Below are 22,604 nucleotides of genomic sequence, written 5' to 3'. Positions count from 1 at the left end.
TGTTACTTAGGAAGGGAAACATTACCTTTTTTTTTAATGGAAGCAGTTTGTTTCATGTATCCCCCCCTCTGAGTTAAGATTTGCAAGAATTTCCAAGACTGTTTTTTATTCTTGTCAAAATATATCAGCCACTTTTCTCCCAAAACTGAGTGTCCTGAATGACATGCTGCAGCATTGATTGCTGATACGTTATTGGCCAGTGATTGCTGAAGGGTGACATTAATGTAACCTCGTAGTACATTAACCCTTTGAAGATCAATACAGTCCTCTGGCAATATAGTAGAATAACAGCCTGTATATTTTTTGCTGTATTACAGCATCATATAAATATTAGTGCATCTTTCTGTCCTCCTCAAATTGCATTTCAGTTACTAGTGCAAACAACACACTTTCCAAAGGATGTCAGAAGCAAAAATGCAGAAAAAAAGCCAGTCTAGTCTCTGTGCTTAACCCAACACACCCTTTTAATTTCAATAATTTCCTGGCAATATTTTGACATTATTATTTCATTTTTAAAGGCATTGAAAATATTGATCTTAGCTTTTATGGTCAATGAAATGTGAGAATATCAACAATATTCTAATTGTAGGCACTTGCCAGTCTCCTACTACAGAATTTCAAGATTCAACATCCAGAAGCGTTTGGAATGTGATGGAGCACATGTTTATGTGCATATGTATGTGTATGTGTGTATATGTGTATGTATTTGCATACACATGGAAGTATAAAATAAATTAAATATATGTTGAGGGAGTGTGATAGGCAGGGAATATCCAGCTTACGTTGCATTCTTTGAGTTTTTACAATACAATTATTTTTTTAAATGTTAAGAAAAATGTTTATACATATTTTAAAAATTAGAAATAAGAACAATTCACATGTAGATAGATGCATGGGGACCCAAAAGTGTTCCTAGGACAACAAAATATTTTAGCATAACAAATTTTTCAAATCAAGCATTTTTAGAAAGATATACAATATTAACAATAAAACATTGCCTCTGGGAGGAAGGAGTACTTGAAATGTTGTTTCCAACATCTGCTATGCATTTCATTTATAAACATAAATAAAATGCACCATTTGAGCCGAAATATTTTCTGCTTCTTACTCATGAAAGAAAATACACGGAACTAATACCTTGAGCTGCCTTCTGGTCAGCTGAGAATTTGCTGCAGTCTCTTCCTCCAGGACAATTCTATGGAAAAACCAGGCAGTATTGTGAAGGCCATAATCAACATCCATATCATCACAAGCAATTCAAAGTACAACTGGTAAGTGGGCAAGTCAGTAGAGGAGATTGCCACAGCTGTGTCCAGGAAAACGGACATGCTAAAATCAAATACTGTACATGAATTTGAAAGGAAAGCTAAGGATGTCTATTTTATAGTTTTTCTTCAGGAGAAGCCTTTCTGCAGTGGGTATGCACAAGCATTTTTCAAATTCCTTTAACTCATTTAAGTAACGAAACCTGGCAATTAGCACAGAACAGGTTTTTATTAGCAGAGACACTGACATGGACATTTGTTGCAGAATGCAAATAAGCACAGTGTTCTACACACACAAGACTGCTGCACCCTTACACACCAATAAACCAACCAGCGGCTTGCACACAACACCGGCAGAGCTGCAAGAGCTCCCTCCTCCCAAAGTGAGATATATGCTACCTCTCTTTTTCCCCGTAATTAACCTACACTTCCAGGAAATGCCAGTCTACTATCTAAAATGTAAAACAACATCCCTACAGCAAATGCTTCTGCATAAATTGCAGCACCATTGTTAATCTGAACAGCTTCAAGAGCCTCCTCTGCTACAGCTGGAGCTGCCATTACCTCTGAAGAGCTGGAGACCTTTTCCCTCAGCCAAATCTACCTTATTATGTCTGTAGGGGCTGCACAACTGGTTCCTGAGCACTGCTTCTTCTTTGCTTCTCATCCTTCAGGCCTTCCACTGGCCATCTCCTGAAATATGTTGGTCCCATTTTGCATTTTTACTTACTCTGAGGAATTATCTCCCTCATATTTCCCACTCCCCTTACTCACTCCCTCCCCTGAAAACACACACTTCCTTTGCTGCTGGAAAGGTGATTTAGCTCTCCTGTCAGCAGTCAAAAAGGTGAGGGAGCAAGATAGTGCCTAATCTGCCACAGGGCAGACTCAGATGGAGAGCAGGGTGCAAAGGGAAACTTGACTTGCCAGGTTTGCTCTAGCATGAACATCTTGAGGAAAATTATTGAAAGACAGAATGACAAATACTGCTTATCAACCAGCTGTGCTGTATCTCCAACAGAGACCTTCTGGTCTCCTTTGAAACTTATTATCCATGGGCCTCCTTCAGCATACCTGAAAGGAAAATAGTTATGGAGTCACAGCTATCTACGGCAGCTATGCCTTCCTACATGCATGCCCCTTCAGCACCTGTCATGAAGGTTTGCAGGTTTGCCAGGTTTGCATTGCTGTACCTAAAATCATTGAGAGAGTGCTTACACAGGGAGGAGGCTGATTTATCGCTTAATATTTGACAGTGCAAACTCAAAGTGACAAAATGCCTGTGTTTGAGTTGCATGCTGGATTTCTGGCAGCCAGGGAAAGTATAACACTGAATACTTTTAACTGCAGTAGACTTTCCCTGTTTAATTGAGACAATAATAAAAGAAAAAGGCATTTGGAATATAATAATATGCTTGATTTTAACTCACAGATACAAAGCTAAGAACTTGTGAAAAGAGGATCACTGTATAAAATAATTTCTCTCCTGTCTACCAGGAGAATATATGTTTCCCGGGTAGCAAAACCTAGTATTTGGAATCATACAGCAATACAAAACCCAATTACTTCATAGCAAGAATGTGTTAAAACACACGGTCTTTTTAAATGCTCATTATTTATGATTGTCTATTGTTCTTTCCCTCATGAACTAGAAACCTTGTGATCAACAGAGCCCAGGGGTTTACTAAAATACCTTTAGGCACTTGATTACATGCCATAGCAGAACTTGCAGCAGCTTTAGTGAATTGAGCAAGACACTTCTGCTTACAGCATTGGTACACTAGAGGGACTCTTTTTCCTCTTTTCTCGAGTGACAGATGCAGGGCACTGTCAGAGCAAGATGTTGTACTGCACACAACAGGCCCTTTACTCACCGCTTAAACACACAAGACCCAGTCTTGCCCTCTTCAAAAATTAACAAATCTAATTCTAAACTGTCAATGATTCTTCCTCCCTCTCTCACTCTCTCTATCCATCTCTGCCAGACACTATATGGCATTCTGCATCTTGATTTTCATGGATATGTGAGTGAAGTTTCTGTATGAGTAAGCTTCTGCTGTATTTGCTAATTCCAAAATAATTGTTCTGTATTAAGATACAGTAATGGATTACAGTTCCTGCCTCTGCAAGCCCATTTTGGCCAATCACTTTTATATTTCAGAGGGAATTCTGCTATTAAGAAAACCTCTGAACCTTCTAATTTCTCCTCCTCCAGATTCATTAATGTATAATTTCTAGGTTTCCTCCCACTGGCCTAGAGCTCCATTTTTCAAAAACCAAGCTACTGGCACATACTCACTCACTTCAAGAATGACACTTCCTTCTGTTCCTGTATCATGTAAAGGAAATTCAGGAAAAGATGTTTCTGTGCCTAAATTGCTAGAACAAGGCATAATCTACATTATACTCCTTTCTGTACAGCCAGTGGAACAGCTTTCCCTCAGTGCTTTTCCTTCACTCTCTAAAGAAAACATCTGCAAAATACTTTCTTTTTCTTGTTATTTTAGAGAAAAGGGACTTGCTGTAACACTTTGTATCTTTGGGAAGGTAGAAATAAATTCTCCCCCTTTCCTTCTAGATCTAAGAAGCTGGTTTGATTGAAAACTTATTTTTGTATTTCAGGAAGGACAAATGTTCAACAGATCTTTCAGTTTTCTGTTTCAACTGGAATTTATATAAAAGGGCAAATCTAGGAAATGGGAATGGGATTCTTTCTCCATAGTAAACCACATAGTGGTTTCCTCCACCTACTCCTCCTCTACTCCTTCCTCCTCTACTCCTACACTAAGTGATGGGAGGTGATTACACCAATGATGATGAAATCTAGTTTACCAGAGGACTCACACTTCTCAGGTGAAATGGAATTGTGGAGGAAAAACATGTTGAGAGGGAGACGGGATTAGCAAGAAAGGGTGATATTGACTGGGTAAGGTTTAAGAATATACTTCCCAAGTACATTCCCAACTCCAGCATTCTAATAAAACCACGTTCTTCATGTCTCATAGTGTCTTCTGCAGTATCTGGTGCAATGGGCTTTTTAAGACCTCTCCTTATTTGATATACTATGGATAATAATGGAGATTATCACCATGTGGATATAGTATATACAATAAGGGAGATTTACACCATGTGAAGAACAGACCATATTTGGGTGAACTAACGTCATTCAAGTGAGGCAAATAAGAAATCTGAATGAAAAAAAGAGGATTCTTACTGTGAATGGAATAATCTTTTCCCAAAACTTTTCCAAAATCTTTGGAGGCTACAGCCGCCAAACATGTCAAAGACATAAGAAACATAAAAAATAAGGCATATTTTTCTGTTCATTGAGTAATACGCATTTATTAATGAGTCATTTCAATAACTATGTTACTCTTCAGAGCAGTAATGCTCTTATCCCGCTGTCATAGTTATAGAGCAAAGGGGTGGAGCTTCAAGCAGAGTTTAATTCCATACCACCCACATCATGGCAGGGGCGTGGTTTCAGCAGGAGGAAGCCAGGGCCAGAAACGGAAGGATTGTCATCTTTCACTGAGCTCAAGGGAGAGGATGTGCAGCTTACAGGGTCAGCCTGGCAGAACTGGCCCCTTTCTGCCACCAGTAGTCCCTTCCCTGTTCCTCTGAGTGGCAGGTTTTCTGGTTTGGTGCTGAAAGACAGCACCAGCAAGCCTGAGATGCAGCTACAAGAAAAAGAAAAGGGAGAGAGCAGTGGTGGCACAGAGTGGAGCCCAGCTGAGTACACTCTTTTATTAATATGGTTGTGGCTATTGCAATTTTTCAGTAAATTGTGATTTCATCTTAAAATGTCTCCAAGTGTTTTCTCCAGTGTTGGAATAGGATGGGGAAAAGGGGGCAGCTTGAGTGGGTTTAATTTTCCTACTGGGTTTTAAACCAGCACACAGACCAACAGGGAAAAGCAGATGGTTTCACAGTGTGTGTGATGATGATTAACTTCTTGTTCACTGGTATATTTGCTTTCATTTACTTGAGCTGTAAATTGCTCATCTTGCATAGGTGCTACTTCCACTTCAACACAACACAATGAAGTGACAGCATCATAAGAGACAAGAAAATGAGTGGAAGTGGATGTGACAGAAGGGGTGTGTAGTGCCAGTGAAAGCACACATTTCCTACACACTACATACACATCAGATTCCCAGCTCCTAAGTAGATGTCTGTTTCCCATGGGAAAAAAAAAGCCTAAATAAAATTATGTACAGGTATACCAGTGCTTCTCTTGCTCCAAGCACTGTATATGATATTTGAATATTTCCTGTACCAAATAAAGGTACACTATATACAGAGATGTACTTCCTGGCATTACATTAGGACATGTCTCAGTGAGAAATATTTGATCTTCTGATTGTCAGTTCTAAAAATTTGGTTACAGATTTTATATCCTGCTGTATATTACACAGGATCAGGAGAGAAAACGTGATAGGTTTGAGTTACTGAAAGCGCCACCATGTACTAATTGTTCCTGAGTTTGTTTCACTTATCAGTAAATTGTGCTATTTGCTTATTCACAGGGGAAAGTTAATAAATGATGACATTTATTATAAATGCAGTTAATATAAAAACCTATATTTAAGTTTTGCTCGTAATTTTTCCTTTAAGATGTTTATGACTCTTTGCCAGACTTTTATGCTCTTTCACCTGCTGAGGATCAGTTTGTCATCTACAGTTTGGCCATACGTTAACCAGAAGCTTACATAGTGAGGCAGGATAAGTTCATGGAGGGCAATCAGTTGATGGGTTGATGAATATTTTGACACCCTTTGGCTTAGGAAATCCCTCAATTGCAAAATGTTTGAGAATTAAGTTATGCAAGGACACTGCCAGGGAGCAGCAAGTGCCTGCTGCTTATTGAAGGCAGGCAAGCCAGGAGCTGCTGCTGACCCTGACACAGGCCAGGAGCTGGGCTGACCCTGGCCCATGCCCTCATCAACAGGGCACTATCCCATAGGCCCTGGTCCAGACAGGCAGAGCCAGCAGCTAGTAACCTGTTCCAAAAAGAGCCTCTGATACATAGAGGGCACGAGCCAGATCCAGGGGCTCGCCAGGGAGACTAGCAAGAGATACAGCTGGAAACAGGCCTGGAGAAAGGGGTGTATCATGGGTCTCAGGTCCATCCAGGAGTCAAGGCTGGAGACAAGCTATGACTTAGGTCTGAGTGGTCCATCCAGGATGGCAATTTTCTGCAGCTATATTTAAAGATTCTTGAAGTGAACAGATATGTTCTAGCAACTTTCTGCACTCATTGCACCAGTTTTGCAAACTCATAATGATGCGTATACTAGAAGACTGTTTTTCATATTTTCATCCAATAATTAAAAAGGAAAATAAATTTCTTTGTGTCTGAATGATATCATTAGTCATTTCACCAAATTGACAATCACAAGTGGTTTCAAGTGGGCGAATAAAAAGCAAATTCTTCAGTCCTTCTTGACATCTCTCCTCCAGGCATGTACGGCCTCTAAAGAGAGGCAGTTGCCTTTTAGTGTTGGATGCCCACCCATCCAGCTACCTCCTTATCCATATCAGCAACCACCTTCCTTTTCACTACATAGCTGCAGAATTGACTTAAAAGTTCATCAGCAAGCTTTATTCATGCTCCAGGAGAGTAAAGTGTATCACCACAGACAGCAGGGACATGAACTGCATCTCACTGTCCCACCAAGGTTTGGTCTCTTGTAGTGTCTGGACTGGGCACTTTCTCCCATGAAACTTCCCAATGGAAACTCAGTTAATGCCATCCATTAATATTTCATCTTTTAAGAGGCAGACACCAGTTCTGAAAGGAGCTGAACTGACACCACCAGCCCTGTGTTCAGAGCCCACACACACACCTCGTCCATGGCTCAGCTGGCCAGCGGAGGCTGGATCTGGTTGTGACTGCTTGGAGCTGGACTCCAACAGGTTACTCATGGGTGGAGTCTGAGACATGTATTAAGGGGGCTCCACCCTTCACACTTTGCTGTCATCAAGTGTAGGAAACAGGGAAGTTCAAGGTCAGGTCTTTTGAATTTAGATTGCAAAAAAACATTGTTCAAGAATTTAGGTTTCCTTGTCCACCCCATATTCTGGATTTCATGGCACCCCTGAGGAAGAAAAGCTCTACCTCATGGTATAGTTCTACAGTCCCCATCCTCCCCACCAGCTGAAGCTCTGACAGAAGAGACATCAACAAACACTCCTTGCATGAGGAGCTGCAGGGTAGAAATAGGTACCACCATGTCAGGTGGAGTGACACAAGTTTCTGCTCCAGTCTCCAGAGGACACTGGAGGAGGCAAATGCTCTAGGAGGCATGAGTAGATATCACAGGGTGACAATAAGCCATGAATGGGATACAGGGAAAAGCATTCCTGTGTGTCAGGCAAGAAAAGCAACCAATGTGAAAAGCCTTGGTGAGAGCTCACCTGTACCACTATGGATATTTCACATTCCTCATGTTCTAAAAAGACAAATTCCATCTGTAATGAATGCAGTCAAAGATTAAGATTATTTCTGGGCATAGAGTGCCTAAAGAAGAAAAATGATGACTGGGAGGAGCAATACAAAGGCAGATAAAATTGTCACCATCTTCAAGAAAGGGATCAAGAATGAAGACCAAAGGAGGAAGAGAGTTATTGAAGTGCAAGTTAAAATATGGTAAAGAACACAAAACCATTTGGGACCTTTTTTTAAAAAGACAATGTCACCATAAACAGTGCACTAGCAAGTGTCCCTTGATGCATTGGTGGGAAATGGTGGTGAAATCACACATGCTCTTTACATCCCTGCAAAGTTCATGCAGAGGGAACAAAAACTTTCATCTCTGGCATCACCACAACCAAAAGACTGTCTTTGGTATAAATGCCCTTATTCACACAGTCTGAAGGTACACACCAATTTTGGCACCTGCAAAATTACAATAATAATATCTCTCTTAATCTTTTAGTACTCCAACTACTAAATCTTAAAGAAAAAGGAGACTTGACATGTCTTCAGGTAAAAACATTTTCCACATATAGACATAGGCAAATATCTCTCAGAAAGGCGAGTGTTGCCTATAATCAAAAACCAAAATTTTTCCAAACAATATTAAGAATGGTAAGATAAAAAGCAATTCTTTCTTCATTAAAGCTTTCAGGTGCACAAATATGGCTACACACACATGTGATTCAGGATTTTTACCATTTTTATAAGATTCATTAATTAGTATATCTAGCAGGTACATCCAATAGGACATCACTTGCCCCAGTAACCCACCCTTGGTTCTGCCTCTTGGAGTTGGTCCACGGGGCTCTTTGCCCTATATCTTGTTGTGCCTCTCAGATTCTGGTGAAAAACAAGATGTCCGTGACAGAAATTCTCTTCTTGAGAATAAGACTAAACAGAATTTCAATAATGTGTTAAAAAGAGTCAGCTTATTGTTCTAAAATATGAGAGATGCCCTGCTACAGTGTTTAACAGAGGAGTTGCACATTTTGGTTTCAGTGAGACAAGTGGATTTGACTATAATAGCAACAATGAGCCATTCTCACAGTTTGGAAGTCATGTTGGCCTGACTGTGCTTTGGGCAGAGATCCAAATGGTCAGGGTGTAAAATGACCAACCTTTTTATCACACCAGTCACCTCTGTTTACTTGTTTTTCAAAGTATCTGTTTCCCTGGTGGTCTTATGGCACTGACCACTCAGCCTATGGCCCTGGCTACACTTTGTCTTTCCCCTGATGCGCAGCTGCTGAAATGAGCCCCCTTATGTCCCAGGAAAGGGGTTTATAACCAGACAGATCAAGTCCCCGGTCTTCCTTACTGTGGGACTTCAAAGACATTAGCCCAGGCACAGAAGGGGATGGCTGATAGGGCTAGTCTCTGGGCTGCAGGGTTGAATTCTCCCATGGCCTGAGAGAGGAGTACCAGCACAAGATTGGTCCTTGGAAGCCAAGCAGAGGAAGACATGTCTTGAGTACCTGGAAGCTGTGTCTAGTATATAGCCACCAAGGGCAGGGGCATACTCTTGGACACAGGGACAGCCTCAGGGCCAGCACTCCAAAGGCCTTCCTCTGAAGGCCTAATACTGTGTTCAGATTTGGGCCTCTCACTACAAGAAAGATTTTGAGGCACTGGAGTGAGTCCAGAGAAGGTCAACAAAGCTGGTGAAGGGTTTGGAGCGCAAGTCTATTGAGGAGCAGCTGAGGGAGCTGGGATTGCTTAGCCTGGAGTAAGGAAGCTCAGAGGGACCTTATCACTCTCTACAACTAACTGAAAGGAGGTTATAGACAGGTGACGGTCAATCTCTTCTCCTAATTAACAAGTAACAAGATGAGAGAAAATCACCTCAAGTTGCACCAGGGCAGGTTTAGATTAGATATTAGGAAACTTTTTTGCACTGAAAGGGTTTTAAAACATTGGAACAGATTGCCCAAGAGAGTGGAGATGTTCCCATCCCTGGAAGTACTCAAAAAACATGTGGATATGACACATGAGGACATGGTTTTATGGGGTACATGGTGGTGGCGCTGGGTTGATAGCTAGACTTGATGATCTTAAAGGTCTTTTCCAACCTTAACTACTCTATGGTTCAATGATTCTATGAAGAACACTGGACAGAGGTGTGGGGAGCTGGGCTGCAGTGAGTGGAGTTGCACATGGTGGAGTTGCACTATGTCCTTCACAGAGCTGGCCCAGCATCAGTTTGAAGATATCCAAGAGAAAGTCCTTAAGGAGCTACTGTAATTACTTGATGGGGGCTGAGGGAGGCTAGATGAGGTTGCTGAAGGTTCTCTGCTGCAAGGCCAGCCCCTAGTAGGGCCATATTCAAAGCCCATTGGATAGATGGAAATACTGCCTCAGACTTCAGGGAACAGACACCACCTTCTCAGAAGATGAGAAGGAGCACCAAGCCAAGTGGTAAGACCAAGGAAATGCCTTCTGGAGGAACACTTGAGGAACGTTGCAGAGCACTCTGTCTTTATCCCCTGGGAACCGAGGGGCAGCAGCCTTAAGACATGAGATGCTGAGATGTTGGCAGGATCTCAGTAGTTGGAATACCCACTGGTGCCCTGCCAGGCACACAAAGATTTGTGCCCCTGAAGTTGATCAGACTGGTGGCATGTGGCCAGTTTCAGAAGCCCCTGAGATGACTCTGGGTAGGGCAGAATAAGGTTTAGGCCTATTCTGGAAGGCAGGGCCAGCCTGTGGGAGGAGTAGATAGGTCTTTCTCACATTGTCTGAGAATAGCTGATGGCCAGTGCTGGGGTCAGGGAGGAATTTTCCTCCAAGGCAGTTTTGTATGCCTCTGAAGCATTGAACATGACCACTGCTGAAGGCTCATCTGATCCCTTTCTTGTACATTTTTGGTCCCTTTGGCCGTCTCTGCTGCTCATGCTACATGAAGATGGCCTGTCATGCCCTGAATCTGGAGGGAGGAAGCCTTTTTTTTACCCCACAGTGGGCTGCAAGTATCCCTGGGGTTTCTTTGCTTTCCTCTGCCACACTGAGCACAACCTCTTGCCTGGGCTTGTTTTGGCCATTTTGGCCAGGTACCAGGCAGTCTTGCTCCTTGAAGGCATTCCTCATGACCCTCATCTGAGGAAGAGAAGCTTTCAGACTCCCAGAGTGGGCCACAAGGGTAGCCCCGGGGGTTGCTTCTTGTCCTCCTGTAGCACAGCCCCCTGTCAGGGCTCCTCTCGGCCCTGCAACTCCATTTTTGCCTATTGCCCTCACACCTCCAAGGCACCACTTGTGCCCTGGCTCTCTCTGTCTCTCTTACCCATTGCAAACTTGGAGTGGGGCTGAGCTCTGTTCTTCCCTTGGCTCCATTTTCCACGGGGTTCTTGCATCCATCCAAAGCTGCCATTCTTCAGTTCTCCTGCCTGCAACACAAGCACAGGCCATGCATTCCTGGCCAGGAAGCACAGCAACAAAGGAAGTCTTGGAAGGCAAAAATTGTGCTTGTCATCAATGTGTGTTATAATTTGTAAAATACTCCACAGTACCACATATGCTTTCTTTTTTGTGTGAGGTTTGTACAGTCAGTCTTTGTGTTCTCACCCTTCAGGAAACAAAAGCTGCTTGGCCTGTATTACTGCTGCTATATTCTGTAGCTCTGCCACTTGCCTTATCCAGACTACAAAGGATGAGTTTTAAAGCTAAACTGAAGAACATATCAGCCTGCCCCTGGCTACAAATCCACATTGTGGTAATGGTTTTGAGCATCAATTCCAAAACAGACAGAAAAAAAAAAATTAAAATAATATCCTGTTTCCAGTTATAACCTGTGTGTTATGTGTCCTTAAATGTGTCTTTGGAGATGAAAAGCCCTTGACATTTCTGGAATATAATGATCATTGTTACTTGATTCATGATGAGCACAGGAAATAGAACAGACCAGTTATGCCACGTTAAACCCAGCGTTCTGCATAACAAGCTGCAACCCAGGTCTGAGGGTTCCACCCCAGAGAGCAGCTCTCTGCAGTGCAGATCCCAGGCCCACCCAGGAGAGAGGGGCAGAGACAGGCACACCTATAGCAGGGCTCAGGCAGGGACTGAAGTCTCGGATGTCCCTCTAGTGCTGAGGTGACTCCAGGATGGTGGAGAAGGCCTTCACTGGCCTGCACTGACGAAGGAAGACACAGCAGCCACAGTATTCAGTCTCTGGATGATTTATTTCAAATTATCAGGAAGCTTGTCTCTTTGGCTGCTGGCCGAGAGAAGGCGCAGACTTCTTAACAGTTGTTTACTATTTCTTATCTATCAATTCTCTCTGTGCCCTTGCCGAGGTCTGTCCAGCAAGGCAGAAAGGGAGCATCTGACCTCGAGGGGCAGGCACAGAGATTAAATACTACCTGCTACGTACTACATGTTTACTATTTCCTGCCAATATTTAGCACCTATGTTGGACAGTGTGTTTTCAGTAAAACCCAATTAAAAGATGCCAACATCACCAAGAAGATGGAGGGTAAGAAGAAGGAGGAAAAGGACAAGTCACACCCCAAATCCTCCATGTTGGATTTTTCATACCCCCCCTGTACCAATCCTGACCCCCCCGTACATCGGTCAAAACCCCCATGAACATAATGTAAAAATACTCTCCTCTAACTTATAACTACTTCTCCTTTATCTACTGTAAATTCTCGATTTTTGTCTCTTCTTGCTCTTCCTGCAGAGCTGGTAACTCATTCCATGGCTCAAAATCAAAATCACAGCTGTCTCCAGCTGTCTGCCAGGGTCTCTGACTCATAGGAATATTTGAAAATGTCGGAAAAGCATTTTGGGTTCCGACACTGAAGGTCCTGCCTTCATCCCCTGGGCCCTTGGCAGGAGATGGAGGAAGTTCCATCCTTGGAGGAGATGGGGAGAGGCAAGTTCCATCTACTGAGGCCTGTGAGCACACCCAAGACTCTGCCAGGACTTGTAAATTGGAGTAGTGTTTGTTAGCTACCAGTCACTGGGGGCCTCCCCAGACTTCCAGGACTACTGTGTAGGTAAATGAGAGCGGTCCTTTTGTGACATCTGCTAGCTTCTTCACTACTATGGGATGAATCTCATCAGACCCCAGTAGTGTTTGTTAGCTACCAGTCACTGGGGGCCTCCCCAGACTTCCAGGACTACTGTGTAGGTAAATGAGAGGGGTCCTTTTGTGACATCTGCTAGCTTCTTCACTACTATGGGATGAATCTCATCAGACCCCAGTAGTGTTTGTTAGCTACCAGTCACTGGGGGCCTCCCCAGACTTCCAGGACTACTGTGTAGGTAAATGAGAGGGGTCCTTTTGTGACATCTGCTAGCTTCTTCACTACTATGGGATGAATCTCATCAGACCCAATAGACCTGACATTAGGAAATATTTCTTTACCTGGAGTGGTCAAACCCTGGAAACAGGCTTCTGAAGAGGTCCCCCCATGTCTATCAGTGTTGAAGATGCATTCGGACAATACCTTTAATACCATGCTTTAGCATTTGATCAGCCTTGAAAGGAACAGGCAGCTAGACTATAACTGGATGATCATTTTAGATCTATTCCAGATGGACTATTCCACTCCAGTCTAGTGTCAGCATTCAACTGATGCATCTGTCCCCTTACAAATTCACTGTCCAAAAATGGAAAAATCACTGTTCCTGCAGCTGGAACACTCAGAAGAGCAGGCAACCCAAGTGATATAAAGGTGGTTAACAAAAATAGGAGCTAGAAAGAGAATGAATGTCGCTATTGAGTAAAAAACAACACAGACTCACCAGAAGGCTGGTTTGCATAGCAGCAGCGTTAATATGAAAATTCTCTCTTTTTATAGACTGTTCTGATACATACAGAACAGATTGGTCAATCAAGCAATACATTTCACCTGATTGGCTAATTAACAAAACAGCTTTCTTATAAACAATCCTTGAGAAAACAGGAAAACAGAAAGTAGGAAAAACACCACCTGCAGGTTGTTTATAATAACAAGCTATCATAATTTCTCTACACTCTCTAGAGTCTCACAAGCCCTCTGTGAGAAAACTTCTCTTTCTGAACTTCTATGCAGAGTGTAATGAGTCTGCTGGATCTCATGTCTGTGTAGGTCCAGTTCAGACAAGAGGACCAGCAAGCAACACAAAGGCCTTACTCTTGAAAACTGAATGGAAGATATTTGGGACAGGTATAGGTGTTATTTCCCTTACATTATTTCCTCAAAATAATACTCCCAGCTTTTGGGGCCTGATGAGGAGAAAACAGAGTCATTTACACTCTCGAGACCCTGACTAATATAACAATAATATCACTTCCCTGCTACCTCTGTCTCCATCATATAGCTGTCCCTTAAAATGTCATGTTAAAAACTAGCAAAATTAACTTCTCTTTCCCCCTATTTTAACATATATTTTTCCAGTCTAATAAAAAAGATATGAATGAGAGGAAGAACACTATCAGAAGTTCACTTGTAAGCTGAATGAAAACAGAAAAAAAATTGGAAGAACTGTGGCACAAGCACTGCAGTCAAGCATTCAAGTCTCTAACTGCCTGGGACTTGCAGAAAATGTTCAGTTTCATCCCTTATTGCCTCAGTTCATGTGTATTCTTTAAAGCATTTTGATTTCTGTAATATTTTCCATTGTACCTTCCTCTTTTATCTTCTTTATCTACCAACTAGATGACGTTGTATTTTTAACAGGCATCTCCATTAGGGTATCAACTGAGTGGCTCCCAAGTCTTCTGTCACAAGTCACTGAGACAAGGAGATAGGTAAAGTAGTTATTGATGTTTTCTACTGCCTTGGTAGCTGACATTATTTCCAACTATTTTTGGAGGACAAGGAAAAGAGGCAGTATAAAAATAACAGAATAGGGTCACTTCAGAATCTATGTGCAGGCAACTGCAGCCACTTTCTAGTGAAAAAATACAGTTTTCTGGTTATCATACCTTCACAACTCATCACATTCTTTACAAGGGATTGAAGTTGCAACACCTGTGCTTTTGGGATGATTGATTTTTGAGGAATTATGCTGGATACAACTGACTGCCAATAAACATTAATGCTTTCATGAAGTAAGAGAGTCTTAAGGATCAGATTCCAGAGGTATGAGTTAAAGCAGAAGGTATGAGTTAGGCCTGTCAAAACTAAGAAGGGAAGACCAAAACCATGCATAATGGGGACAACTTGAACACAGAGTGCATGGAGGGATGCAGAGATCCACTCACAGCCCATGCGAAAAGGTGCTCACGCTGGAGCGGGTGGATACTGAAAAGCTGTAATCTAATGGGAAACTCAAACAGAGGGAGAAGACCCTTGCTTCCAGAGATAAGAGAGCCCTTGCTTCCAAACTAGAGCAGCTTATCCTTAAAAAACTACACCCCATGAACTAAAATGACCCACACTGTGCAGTTTTGGGAAGACTGTTTTGCCCGTGAGAGGGACTCATGCTACAGCAGGTTGGGCAGGACTGCTACTCATGAAAAATTAAAACCCCGCTGGGGAAGTTCACAGAGAACTGTCTCCCTTGGGAAAGACCCCATAGCATAGCAGAAGAGACTTCTCTCCCTAAGCAAAGGGAAGAAAGATTTCAAGTGAAAAACTCCCACACCCTGTCTCCCTGCGCTGTCGGTAGGAAGGAGGGAGGGGCTGGAGGGGGGAAACATGGTGTTCTAAAGGTTTATTTTAGTTCTCATTATCCTCTTTAGTTCTGTTAATAGTTTTTTTTCTTTATACCCTTTAAGTTTAAGCATGTTTTGCCTTTAGTGTTTTCTCCTAATCCTTATATCAACTCATAAGCCCTTCAGTTTTTCTTTCTCCCTCCTCTGCTCAACTATAGGAAAGGAGAATGAGTGAATAGTTTTTTTTGTGGGCACCTGGCTTTTAGCCAGTGTCAAACCATGACAGAAGTCAAGAGTATCACTTTACATTTATCTTATTTCATTTTACTTTGCTAAACACCCAGGAGCAACCACTTCTGAAAACATCTATGATGTAATACAGTATTTATTATATTCTTCAGGAAGGCAGAATGGCCTACAGAGAAAGGTAATTGTGAAGCCTTGCAATCATTGCTTTCCTTTCATAATTTCAGTTCCATGATACTTTATTGCATTGAGAAACTAAAATTTCCTCTTAAAACTGAAATACTGGTATGTGAAGAGAAAGCTAGAAACTATGACCTTACTCTTCTGCATGGTCTGAAAAAATGAGAGAAAATAATCATATGGACATACAATTTTTTAAATTTAAGCCTGTCTTGTAGTTCTGGCTCGTGATTTTGAACACTGTTAGGAGTTGCAGTTTTGTTTGTGCTTCAGACTTACCAGTACAATAAATATATTGCTAAGCAGAATCATCAGAAAAAAATAAAAAAACATATTTCTAGAAACTGGTAATATAAAATATTGCACCTTTCCTTTCAGATTTTCAAATAAGTGCAGTTGAATTCACTGAGTGCTTGCAAATTCTATGAAAGTCTGGTCTAGGATCTCTTCATGAAGAGCCTTGTGTATAACCATTCTCATGTTACTGTGTACCTTGAATACCAACAATCTTATAGCAGGCCAAGAAACACGCAGATATTCAGGGTTTGAACCAAAGCACAGAACTGTTTGTTTAGAACTTGTATATGGTCTGGTGGACTCACAGGTAGGCCAAGGGGCAGGGAGAGGAATCTCTTTCCTTTACAGCTTCTGTAACCTGTGTTGACAGCACAGCTAATATTAGTCCTCTGAAAGACATGCTGCTAAAGACAGATTTTCAAACACTTCAGCTTCTCCTGGAGAAGAAATTAACTGCTGTGGCTCAGAAAAAATATTGACTGGGGTAAGCTTTGTTTGCAATATTAAATGCTTTGGAAGACAAAGAAGAAAGCATTGGCATCACTTAAGCAACAAGAAGATGTTGCCCACCTTCAAACAATTTTATGGGTGATATAAAAAAAAAATCCCAAACTTTGATAATGTAGTAAATAAAGGAAATTATCTTGTCATCAGATGATACACAGATGATCTTGTATAAATTTTCTGTTCCAGTACTGTCATTACCAAAGGGTTAAAAGAAATGGCAGCTATGCAATCCAAGACACCTGGACTGAAACGTGGTATTTGTGATCACAGTCCATGTTCAACCAATTAAAAGCTTTCAATCTATTCATGTCAGTTGTTTGGAGAAGATTTTGCTAATACAAAAACACAACAGAGCAAGGACAGTAAAATAATGTCTTTTGAATTTGTATTGTTTTCTTGTCTGCAGTACTTAAGCATTAGCAAAAAGTCAGCTAAAGTAGCAATAAAAAAGCCAAAAGCAGTAATGAAATTAAAATCACAGAAGTCTTGAAGTGAAATCATTAGAACTTTTGTTTTCTAATTCTTAATAGCATTAGTGAAATATATTCATTTTCAATTGCAAGACTTTAACTTTACTAAGTGTAAAATCTATTTTAATGAATTTATTTGTTGTACAATTTTCTTTTGATTGATTTTTTTTCAATCTATAAATGACAAGCTTCTATGTTTCCAGGATAATTATTTTTATCAGGAAAAAGGTAAATGGCAAAATAAAAATTTAAATATCCCCTTTTTCCAGACAGAACAACTATCTCTGTAACAGTTTAACAGCAACTTTCAGACTTATTTTAGTTTTTTACACATTCTAGAATCAGAATGTGTAGAAGGTTAGAAGTTGCAGAAATCGCCATTGTCAACACTGCTCCAGTTCTGCAATTAGTATTGAGTATTCCAAGGTGAAAAAAGGATTATAAAATGGATGCCTGAAGTCAAATTGCTAATGGTTCAATATTTCTTATTGCCACTTCAGAAAATTAATATTTTCCATTGTGTGAACAATAGCTATGTTTTAAGTCTAAAAATGCCTTAGTTTTAGTGGCTACCAAGGTTTCTTTCATAAGATAATAGTGAATTTGATTTAATCACTTCTCATTTGCAAAATCAGAAATTTGGCTTTACTCTTTTTTTCCACTCATATTTGGTCTCCTTGTTCCTATGTTTCATGAAGCTTGCTCAGAAATTCTTGCAGGGAAAGAATATGGATTTCCCACTTTTCTGAAGAGAAAGCATTTCTCTGGCTTATGGGAACAATATTTCACATAGTCCTTCTGCCTCCTGAGCAATGTGGTAAGGGCTTATGTTTCAGCAAAGCATACTTTATTCAACATATGATGCCATCACCTCACCAGCTGACAAAAGCCAACAGTGCTGGCTTGATGTAGGGCACAACAGATGGAGCACAGACTGCTGCCTATAGTTGCCAGGACTGTGGTCTGATTTTGTTGTGACTGAACAGCAAAATAGAGTCCTCAGTTTAAGAATCTATCTATGAATTGCTGATGTCTATGAGTAAAGAGTTCTGTAGAAATGCCTCTAGATTTATAATAGTGTTATTTTAATTCAATTGCCACTAGCTACCATCTCTTTACATAATTCATCTACACAGCAATGCTGCTCTAGTGAGACTCTGCTAGTCAGTATTGCTGCAGAGCTGCTCCTTCTGTCCAATCTAAAATATCAAAAGACCAAAGTGACAAAGCACCAGAAAAAATTTTATTATAAATTAACTAATGAGCCATACATTTCAAAAGTGTCTTTCTGTAAACTGTAGTACTATTTGTATGCATGAACGTTTAAATTGCATTTTGTAATGGTGGAGAAAAGAATGGAGTTCTAAAGTTTAATTCTCAAGATTTACCTCATCCCACTGCATCTGGAATTTTTGAGTAGAAGAAGAGCAGAAAGGAGTCACGCAAACACAGAAAATTAATTATAATTTAATTGTTTTCAGAGTTTGTTTTACTTAGATTAACAACCTACTGATGTAAAACATTAGTCAGAGTGAAACGAAATAGGAATTCTTTCTATTGACTTCATTGGACTTTAAATCAGACACAAAGAAAAGACCCATCTTGTCAGTCCTACATTGTGGTAGTCTGTTATTTTACAGTTTGTTCTTCTGTAATATGTTTTAATATTCGTTGTTATAAGTTTGTAATGTTTCGTTCTATGCACCCCATTTGGCTTCCCTAATGGTTCAGTCCTGAGTTGTTTACCACAGTTTTCCCTGCCAAAATACGTCAATCCACGTCAATCCACCTGTATACCTTCCTTGTTCCCTTGTCTCACCCCTGTCTATCAAAGATAGCACACTCCTTTGGTTCTGGAGTGTTCCCTGTCTTTCATCCCTTCCTCAAAGCAGAATTGGATTGTAAGGTTTGCTCCCTCCCCATGTTGGGTTTTATTGGGAAGCTCTTACCCTGCATCCCTCCCCTAATGCCTTCCTATTGCTCAAAGGTTGTGTCCTCCCCGTGTTCCCTCTACCCTTTAGAAGCAGTCCATTCATGTTTAGAGTTGGCACTTGTTTTGCCCCCCTTCAGGAATTAAGTCCTTGGAGAGGCAGACAAATGTCCTTCCATTATTTCTCTGCCTTGGTTTCCTCGTGCTCTGTGCCTCTGCTGTGCTACCCACGCTGCAGCAATCACTGCCATCCGTACCAGTCTTGGCAGAGACTCGGGGGCAGCCACTCACGTGTTTGCCCTCTGGCCACAAGCAGGACAGCAAGTCAGCAAACCTCCATCCTGTGGCCGCTGTGAGCCAGGCTTACTACATGACTAAGAAGTAGAAAAAATAATTCTACAGCATGATACAGGAACAGGGTAGAAATTCTAGTCCTTCATCAGCAAAAGCACAAACCCTCCCAGCATTTTGCATCTGACTTTCTCTGTGCTCCAGGATACACATGTGGTGCATTTCACTCTGGAGCCTAGTTATTAGACCTGAGTTAGAAGTGGGTGGAGGGAAGGGGTTGGAAGTGTCAGAAGTTCAGGTAAGAAAGAGGCAGACTGAGTGCTCCAGACAACCAGTAGATGGAGGAGCTTTTCAGCTCTGAGCAAGGCAAAGTTAAACACATCTGGAAGCTCTACTAAACTGTGGATTTGTCTATATAGTCTTAGGATATTTAGACCAGAACATAAATACTGAAGAATATTTGGTTATAGCACAAAGATTTTCTTGGGCTGGAAAGCAGCCCCCTCCCCTTTCCTCAGCCTCCTCTGCATATACAGTTTTGTTCTGGGGATAAAAGGATATTGGTATAGAGCTTTTTAGAATAGCTACTCCATAACACCTATTTCAGAAAATACCTAAATTTAGAGGAACCGTGAAGATCTCTCCCTATGAGGCCTGACTCTGTGAGGTGGCAATGTTCCTTAACTGCTCAGCATGTCAAAAAGGGGCTCTTCATATGCATCCGCATTGCTCAGTCTCTGGTTAATGTACCATCAAGACACAGTAACAGCCTATAATTCCTAAGAAGCTGAAAGAACAGAAGCTTCCTGTGGTCTTGTATTAATGCTTCAGAGGAAAATGCTGCAGGTGGATGTTCACTCATTGCAGATTCTCATTCAGCATGTGCCTGTACCGGTTATCCTACATACCTCTGTTATCTGGAGATTTCCTGCTATTAAACTTGACCTTGGAAGGTACTTGGTACATTGTTTTGCTTGGAAGAAAGGTCTTAGAAGAAAACAGATGCTAATCTCAGTAAGCTTGTATCTTAGGTATTCATTCACTAGCAGACATTATTTTGTGGTTTTAATAAAACTTTCAAAAGATCATACTGGTGTTTATTATGCATTGCTGTGATCAGTTAGATACTAGAAATAGCAGCAAGAAGAATGCAGCCGAAAAACAGGGAAAAAAAGCAATCTTTACGTATCTGTTAAATCATCATGACTATAGCTACAAGAGAACCAGTGCCCACCTGACTAACATAACCATGTGTATTCAGCAGATGCAGTACAAGCGGAATAGTGTGTCACAGCTAATTAAAAGCCAGGACTTGCAGGGGTAGTGCCACACACTGCCCTGGGATCCTTAAATCTTCATAATGTTAAGGGCTTTTCATTGCATTACCCAACCCATATTTATTACAAAACCAGAAACCTAATCTTTGAGCCATTACCCATGATGTGCATAGTATGTGTTGTCATTATTGCAGAGAAGTGAATCTGGCACATGACATGCAAAGCATGGTAAGAAGGATTCTGAAATTACCAGTTCTGCAAATTTCAAGAGGAAAATGTTCACTAAGATATCTGTTGAGATCACATGAATTGTTTTGTCATCCATTTACCTGTCTAGAGATTTAATTATATATTTGGGAAAGAAGATCTGTCATTGCCAGTTTTCTTCTGTTCAATCCAATGAAGTGTTCAACACAACATGAACAAGAATGATACTGTACATTTAGCTAACAAAGTTGTTCTGTCCCTGACATTAACACTAGAGATACTTTATTCCTCCCAGATTATTTATTCAAGCTCTAAAAAACCAATCCACTGAATATTTTCTTCTCTTTTGTTCTGATGCAACTTTGGTTGAAATTGATAGGAATGTTTCTAGTACTTTTTTAATAGCATTGAAAAATGTTCTTAAACATAGGAAAAAGTGCTGAAATCTTACAGAAGAACCATTTTGAAACAAGAATTTGAAGTAGACAAGGTTAGTCCTTAGTCTGAACAGCCTCAACTTGTTCTGAAGTTTAGATATAAAGTTGAAATGACACATTCTTCCCTGCAGAGCCAGCGACTTCCCCCATCATCTCAGATATCATAAAAAATAATGTTTCATTTAGGCATATATTTTAAGGCAAGATTGTTCAGTTTGGATAAGTTCCCAAATTCATGATTTTTTTTTTTAATTAAACAGGAGAAAACCAGAAAACAACAGAAAACCTGTTGACTCGTATGGTAGGAAAGGACATCCAGGATCAAGTTCAGTCTCATGATATTTTATATTACTATATCATGTATTCCTACTTATTTATTCATCTTTATTGTACTACAATTCGTTTTCTGGATTTATCTTGATCACTAATTATAAATGGGTCCAGTGCAGTTAAGAACATGACTCCTATTTAAAAGTATTTATGAATGATGTGGGGACTGGGCTTCTACTTTTACATGAGTGGTAAATTTGTGATATAGGCTCAGTTAAAATTATGCACCCAAACTCATGGGGGATAGAGTGCACTGTGTAAGAGGACTGAAAGGCAGAGTTCACAAAGAACTGGTAATGTGGAAACAGGATGAGAGAGAACACTGACATTTTACAGGCATACTGGAATTGAGTCCAAAAATCAGGCAACAGTTGTCCAAGTTTCTCCAAATAAGATGGGTGACAGACATAGAAAAGGAAGCAATCATGATTTGCCATTTATTATAAAATCTTGCTTTCAGCTTGGTAATCAAGGAAAAAAAATAGCAACGGATATTTTATTGTAGAGTGTTTCAATAGCATCAGCAGTTTCAAACACAGTGTTCATCATCCTGCTCTAGCCAAAGCTCAAGAAATAAAATATCTAAGGCTTTATTTTGATGTATAGTCTGCATCTTGTTTGAAAGCATACATTCTAACCTGTTGATTTGTCTTAGATCTGGGATCAAAAAAAAAAATAGCATTGTGTTAATTCCAACAGATATCCAACAGTCAAAGTCCTGATGGAGACAAACCACAGTTTTGGACTCCTGAGAATTTAAGCTGTTTTGTGATGCAAAATAATGGTCTGGGCAGAGAAAAGTCTTCTGGAGAATTACTAGCTGGCATAAGGGTTTTTAGATATAAATTACTTTTTATATTATTTGCATATTTCTATTCTAAAAATGAAGAAAAACAAAAAATTGAAAAGTTAAAATATTTTACATTACCTGGAGTTTAATAAAAATAAAAATAAATGTTAATGTTTCCAGTAATCACCAGGCTTCTGAAGTGGTCAAGAAAGATAAACGCCCTTATGGTATTAACCTCATTTATCAGCTATCTGAACTGAAGTTTAAAGAAGTCAAGTGGAATATAGAAGATATAAAATACATGGCATAGCAAGAAC

The sequence above is a fragment of the Anomalospiza imberbis genome, chromosome 1 (genome assembly GCF_031753505.1).
Source record: "Anomalospiza imberbis isolate Cuckoo-Finch-1a 21T00152 chromosome 1, ASM3175350v1, whole genome shotgun sequence".
Classification (NCBI taxonomy): domain Eukaryota; kingdom Metazoa; phylum Chordata; class Aves; order Passeriformes; family Viduidae; genus Anomalospiza; species Anomalospiza imberbis.
This window is presented reverse-complemented; position numbering follows the sequence as displayed.